The sequence below is a fragment of the Populus alba genome, chromosome 1, assembly GCF_005239225.2.
Source record: "Populus alba chromosome 1, ASM523922v2, whole genome shotgun sequence".
Classification (NCBI taxonomy): Eukaryota; Viridiplantae; Streptophyta; class Magnoliopsida; order Malpighiales; family Salicaceae; genus Populus; species Populus alba.
Window position 1 is genome coordinate 27,122,216 of NC_133284.1, and position 7,138 is coordinate 27,129,353.

Sequence of the window (7,138 nt, forward strand, 5' to 3'; positions counted from 1 at the left end):
GTCAAGTTGATCCAGCCATATCAAATCATTTTCTACACAGTTTAATTTTTTTCTTCTTGAAAACACATTAGCAATACCTATATATTTTTAAAAATTAAAAAAAAAATTATTCTAGTAAAAATTAATTGAATAGCCTTTTATTATTTATTAGTAATGTTCATGATTAATTTAGTAGCATTTTATATTAAAAAGTTATCATCAATCTTTTCATATTATTTACTTTCTTTTTTATTTAAAAAAAATAAAAAGGCTGAAAAGAAATTATAAATGGATCTAGAACATAGGAATTATATATTTAAATGATGAAACCACTTGGACTATTAATTACCTTTCGTGAACTATAGGGACTAAACTATAATTAATTCCTTTAAAAACCAATCCCTAAGATTTAGATACTTATAACCAGGTCCTTTATTATTAGGATTAATTAATTATTACATGTAGTATGAGATTAAGCATCCTCAACCTATAGTTTTTTTTCTTTCAAAAATTACCTATTTCCTATTAAAAAAATCCCCATCTTATTTACTTCTCTCTTTTTTTTAAAAGATAAAAAATAAATTAAAATATAAAAGAATATGGAATTGATGAGAAACCCTACAAGGACTACGTTTCCAATCTTATAAAACTACAGGGATTACGTTATAATTAACTCCTCATATTTTAAAAGAGCTCATCAGTGTTAAAGTAAAACACGTACAAAAAGCCCCGTACCCTTATGCTGGATTTCAAAAAATCTAACAAAACTGCTTGCTTTCTTTCCAGTAAAACCACACTGACTTGGAATTTTCTGCTCAATCAATAATGGGTTCAGGTGCGTTTTCAATTTTATATCATCCAAGTCACTTAATTAGCAAAGCCCCATGTATAAATTCTGTTCTTTTTTTATTTTTAATTGTTGCAAATGTATTTTCAGATGCAGATATGGAGGATTATGGGTTCGAATACTCAGACGAAGAGCCTGAGGAACAGGATGTTGATATTGAGAATCAATACTACAATTCTAAAGGTTCTTTCTTTTCCTTTTTAATATATTTTCTATTGCATGGGTCTTTAATTTATTATTATTTGTTATTGTTATTTGGTGCATAATCGAGTGTTTTTCTTGATAATCAGTAATGGGTTTCGTTGGTTTTACGAGAAATTGATATTGGATGATAATGCTTGTTGAAGTTTATCTGTGCAAATTATTGGTTTTTTTTTTTTTCTTAAATTTGGGTTGAATTTGATTTTAAACAAAACAAAAAATCTATTTTTTCTAGGTAAGGTTAGTAGAAATTTGGGTGCTTTTGAAGTGATAACCTTTAGGATGTTTCTTTGGGTACTATTGTGTTTAAATTAAGCAATTGGGTCTCAAAGAAGTTTCGGAATGATTTTTCAGTCCTGAAAGGGTAATTATAGTCACAAAGTCTCATCAGCCTCTATGTAGATAAACAAGTGGTTTTTTTACCTTCTCGTTATTATTTGTTTTCTTGGTTGAACAACTTTTTGCATGATATTTATATTCTTTAGTAGGTTTAATTCGGTAACATCGATGTAGCTTTATCTGCTAACTTGTGAATAGTAGTCTTCATGCAATCAACTATTAGTTTTTCTCATCAGGTTTTTGTACCTGTTGTAATTTTGCTTTTCCTTTATTTTGTTTCTATGCGAAGGTTTGGTTGAAACAGATCCAGAAGGAGCACTTGCAGGTTTTGCTGAGGTAGTTAGCATGGAACCAGAGAAGGCAGAATGGTGAATGATTTTGAACCATCTTGTGAATGAAATCAGATTCAATATTATATGCAGAATGCTATTACTTAATGTTCTTGATACTGCTATAATTATTTTGAGCATATAGCTCTCCATTTTACCTCTCACTCTATCCCGTGCATTTTAATTCAGATTTTGTAATAAAATTAATAATCATTAGAAGGATGGAGGAATCTCATGTGCAAATCAAGTTGGCAAACATTTTCTGCAATTGAGCTTTTGGTGATGTGGAAAATTCAGCTTAGTCCTGTGTTTTGTTGATCTTGTCCTAGGATGGTGTTACAACTGCACTAGTGAAATCCTATCAAGCTAAGGTGTTTCTGGTACTTTTTATCTACAAGTGAGAATCTTTGTGTAGGATGAGTTTTCTGTAGCTAGCAGACAAGTGGATGACTTGGCTAAATACCTACTTGTTTAAAACTAATTCACCATACATAATTGTACAGAGGTATTGTGGGTTTGAAGCTATCTTTTCTAGAGAAAACCACTTTGAGAGTTCATTCAAGTAGTATTCAGAAAAACATGAGACACTCCTTTCCATCCAGAGACCAAGTGGGTTTTACTTCTAACTGAGTGTGATATTTAGGTGCATATATGTCATGCGTGCATGTACTCTCTCACTTAATATAAATAAATTATTCCAGTTCAATATGCCACGGTCTAATTGACTTCAGAGGAAGTTGAAAGGGTTTTTTTTAAGAGAAATGGCATGAATGGATAACTGGACAGTCACATCTCTTCCTTTGTCTGCTAATATTTTGTCAATGCTCTTGATATTTCAAAATACTTTATTCAGTTGGAGAGATGTCATGAAAGTAGTTATTAACCTTTCACTATGTACTGCTATTCAAATTGTTTCTTTGTTCTTATGAGACAAAGACTGCTTTATATTTTCTTGTCGGCTCCACTAATTTCCTAGAGTTATTTATTTTTTTAAGCCGATGTTTGATAATAAAACAAATCTTCATCTTGTTACCAGGGGATTCAAAGCATTAAAACAAACAGTTAAGCTTTATTATCGATTGGGGAAATATAAAGAAATGATGGAAGCATACAGAGAGATGCTAACATACATCAAATCAGCAGTGACTCGAAATTACAGTGAGAAATGTATAAACAATATCATGGACTTTGTTTCTGGATCAGCTAGTCAGAACTTCAGTCTCCTGCAAGAATTTTATCAGACCACTTTGAAGGCCCTTGAAGAGGCAAAAAATGAGGTTGGAATTCATCATAATCATCTTAGTGCCCTTTATGTCAAGATGTTTGTTTACATTGTTCTTGTGTTCTACAGAGACTTTGGTTCAAGACAAATCTTAAGCTTTGCAAGATTTTGGTTTGATATGGGTGAATATGGGCGGATGAGTAAGGTGCCTTGTCTTTTTTCATTTTCTAGCTTTCCTTTTTCATTGATCTGTAGTATTAGTTATGTAATTGATTCATTGTACACAACAGATTCTGAAGGAACTCCACAAATCTTGTCAAAGAGAAGATGGTACAGATGATCAGAAGAAAGGTAGCCAACTTTTGGAAGTGTATGCAATTGAGATTCAAATGTATACCGAAACCAAGAATAACAAAAAGCTCAAGGTAAGGATTTTCCAGTATTTAGTTTGTGTTTCTGCTTGTGTATTTAGAACTGGATGATATAGTCTATACTGCAATAATTGCATGGCACTTTTCTAATCTCTGTGAGGTTTTTATACCACTTAAACGAACATGTAGGTTTGAACTATTTTCTAGCCTTGAGGGTTGTTTTCTTTTTCCTTCTACCAGCTTCGTTGACCATATGCTTTTGTGAAGTTTGTGAAATATACTGCCATGTTCATGTAACAAGTAAATTCATTATTTTTTTCAGCTGATAACATGAAATTTTTAAATTTTATTTATACTGGGCTTAGAGGACAGGTAATTTTTTTGAGCTAATGTCCTGCTTTCATAATTCATTAATGAATATTTCTCAAGGTGCATGTTTAGCTTGTAGGGAAGTCGGAAAAAACAGCAATGGAAGTACTCCTCAACCTGTATATTAACCTGATTGAGTAGGATTTCATGGTATTTGTGGAATTCAAACACAATGCTATGGTTTTTTATTATTTAGCAGTGCCAAATTGACAAAATTGTTAGGACTGTTAAGTCTTAAGAACAGGATACAATGTTTTCTTAAGCTATGGTGTTGATACTAAACTCAACATACACATGGCTTGTATCTGGGCTTCTCTGTTAACATAGTTCAATTTTGGCTGTATGGATTATATACTAACTTACATTAGGGATTTCTCATGTAAATATATTGCTTGTTTTGAATGAAAAATAAAGGATGTCGAGATTGCCTGAGAGTCATATTATTGGTAATATTGCTTCTCTAATTTTCTCATTATGCACTTTATTTCTTCTGTTTGGTTGACTTAACATACTTTTTTATGATGATTTAACATGAGGATTAGATTCTTTTGATTTATCATGTAATTGTTCATGAAACATTTCCAGCAATTATACCAAAAGGCACTGGCTATCAAGTCAGCAATTCCACATCCAAGGATCATGGGAATAATCCGTGAATGTGGAGGTAAGATGCATATGGCAGAGCGTCAATGGGCTGAGGCAGCAACAGATTTTTTTGAAGCTTTTAAGAACTATGATGAAGCAGGGAACCAGAGACGCATACAATGCTTAAAGTATGTCTGCCTTCTCTTCTAATATTTTTTTCTTTTCTTTTCTTTTATTGTGTCATGTCATCATACTCTCTCCCTCCCTCAAAGTCTCAGTTATAAGCTTAGCTGGTTCAGTTATACCAGCTCTCTTCATCCTGTTGCTCTATGTTTACCAACAAAATTTGGTTTATTGAGTGAAACAAAATGCATCAAGACATTTGAAGGACTTCCTCCTGGAAAAAAGAAAGAAAAAAATAACGTCAATTGGAAATAAGCTTTTAAGATACAAATTAGAAAAACTCACCTGAATTCCAGAGGAGTAAAAGAACTTTGCAAGATGCACTATCATGGCTTGCCAACTAATTCGCAGCATCTGGATACAAGTATAAAGTAACAAAATGTGGATTGAGAAATGGATTATATACATCATCAATGTCACATGTAATCATTTGGGTGGTTTTCTCACAATATATGTCTTGCCTTTACATTGCATCAATAGTCCATCATCAATGAGATCACTTCCTGGATGAGAACTGCTGTTATGGATTTTGTCAAACATTTAACCATCTAAGCTTCACGGTTGACAGATACCTGGTTCTAGCTAATATGCTGATGGAATCTGAAGTTAATCCTTTTGACGGTCAAGAGGCAAAGCCGTAAGTACATTCATCGTATATTTTACCCTAAAATTTCAAAATACGGTCTTATTTATTCTTCTCCAGCTCATCTGTGCATTCTCTAATGTTAATTACTCTTCAGATATAAAAATGACCCTGAGATTTTGGCAATGACAAATCTCATAGCTGCCTATCAACGAAATGAAATATTGGAGTTCGAGAAAATTCTCAAGGTATGGTTAGTGGACTCTGATGGCAACATTATCCTTGCGCAGTTGTAAACCTTGTTGTTGTCCCTCTGCTTGCATTGAAGCTGCTACTTGGGCTTTCTTCAGAGTAACAGAAGGACAATAATGGATGATCCATTTATAAGAAATTATATTGAAGATCTGTTGAAGAATGTGAGGACTCAAGTTCTGCTTAAGCTTATTAAACCTTACACAAGAATCAGGATTCCTTTCATATCAAAGGTGAAGGCAGTGGTTTCTTCTTATCGTTGCAGTAGTGTGCACAATTACTGCAATACTGTTGTTTATGTTTTATTGTTGTTATTTTTTAGGACCTTTTAGCATTGACTGAGAATTTTAACTTGATTGAAATTTTTTAGTTATATATTCCCTATAAACTTATGTTCCCCGTTACAAATCTGGTTGACTGGCAGGAACTCAATGTGCCAGAAAAAGATGTAGAACAATTGCTGGTTTCACTAATATTGGATAATCGTATTGACGGACACATTGATCAAGTGAACAGGCTATTAGAGCGTGGTGACAGGTAACGGTTCTTCTCCTTTCTTTCTGTCCTATTTTACTGTTTGCGTGGCAGCTGTAATTGCATCTTCATTATAGTTGTACAAAATGTTAGGCTTTTATTTCTGCCAGCCATCCTCCTCACTGTCAAATGTCTTGCAGGTCAAAGGGAATGAAAAAGTATACCGCCATTGAGAAATGGAACACACAACTTAGGTCTCTTTACCAAACTGTCAGCAACCGGGTGTATTGAGATTTTAGCAGTTTGTGTGATTTCCCTCAAGTTAAGCACTCTGGTTGTATCAGTATTTGGTGGATTCAAGAGCAAACTTTTCTTTTCTTTTGTGATTTCCCTCAGTTTGTCCCCGAATGAGTTCTATTTTTAATGACGATACATTTTGAAGAAAAATGTGAGTGGAGAGTGTATAAACCTATAGCTTACTGATAATTTTGAAACTGGGAAAATTCAAGATTTACACCATATCAGGCTATAAGACAGTTGTACAGCTTTTAATTATTATTTATTTGGTGGTTTATTGGTTTACTCCTTTCGTAATATCACATTGCTGCTGCTGGTCTTGATTTGTATATCAGTGGTGTTGGGGACCAAGTAGAGGATCTTAAGAATCTCATAAGCTATAATGGATTTGCCGGATTGTGAGGCTCAGGCGGCCTGTGCTCAAGATTTGGATGAACTGGGTACTGTTTTCCATTTTGGGCATGAATATTAAGTGATAAAGCAGTTAACAAGCAAGATGATGTATAATTTGTGGTGTCCGTATTTTCAAGTGTATTTATTTTTTACAATCTATTTTTAATAGTCACATCAAAACAATCCAAGAATATATATAAAAAAATAAGTAAAAATTTCAACCAGCACTAAACACACGCTTGATTACTGTGGAATGGTGATCTCCAGCTGAGGCACGGCCTCTCCTGGAGCCTATAGAACTGCATCGAAATATACTTTTTCACGGTATCTTTCCGATGAGTCGATATGGATGGGGACATAGTCTGTATATGTGGTTGATGAGATGCGGAAAGTTTGACGGTACCCTGCCCAGTGCATGCAGCAATTATAATGGTCGACTCACCTTGCTGCCAAGATGGTTTGATGATGCGGCCAGATGTCCAGACGAGTCTAGGTGGCCTGTTTATTTCTTGGGAATCATGAGAGAGGAGTTTTAGTACAGCTGGATATAGTTTATTATATTATTATTGTGTTATTGAGTGGGAAAATGGAAAAATTAAGAGGTTTTGTTTCGAGGGTAGTTTAGTATTTTCTAGAGGTACATTGGGTATTAGAAGATTGTTAGGAGATCTATGAGGTTTTTTTATTTTTTTTCATCTTTTGAAGTCAACAAAA

General features: G+C 33.6%; 1 pseudogene; it reads left to right on the plus strand.

The window, feature by feature from the left end:
- The first annotated feature begins 655 nt into the window (after nt 1-655).
- LOC118051928 (COP9 signalosome complex subunit 2-like) lies at nt 656-6,316 on the plus strand (annotated as a pseudogene).
- The last annotated feature ends 822 nt before the right edge of the window (nt 6,317-7,138 follow it).